The sequence below is a fragment of the Penaeus monodon genome, chromosome 33, assembly GCF_015228065.2.
Source record: "Penaeus monodon isolate SGIC_2016 chromosome 33, NSTDA_Pmon_1, whole genome shotgun sequence".
NCBI lineage: Eukaryota > Metazoa > Arthropoda > Malacostraca > Decapoda > Penaeidae > Penaeus > Penaeus monodon.
Window position 1 is genome coordinate 11,763,346 of NC_051418.1, and position 242 is coordinate 11,763,587.

The 242-nt window shown below is 37.6% G+C and overlaps 1 protein-coding gene across 1 annotated transcript in view; it reads left to right on the top strand.

Moving 5' to 3' along the window:
* LOC119594037 (uncharacterized protein DDB_G0283697-like) overlaps positions 1-242 on the top strand; it is a gene marked incomplete in the record, with an annotated part of 31,250 nt that overhangs the window by 13,957 nt on the left and 17,051 nt on the right.

Below are 242 nucleotides of genomic sequence, written 5' to 3' on the forward strand. Positions count from 1 at the left end.
TTCTAAGAGTCAGCATGTGGTATTTGCTGACCTTTAGTTTGGTAAATTGAGGGAAGGCCCAATGGTCTTGATATTGAAGACTCAGCAGTGTCAGAGAAGAGAGGTCATACTTGTTTAGGGTCTTCATAAAAGTGAACAAGTTACAAAATTTTGCATATTTGGGAAAGGGAATTGGAGTACTTCTCAGGATACGAGGTGTAATGTCTTTAGATTAGATCTTGTTTAGTATAGAAAGAGTGGTT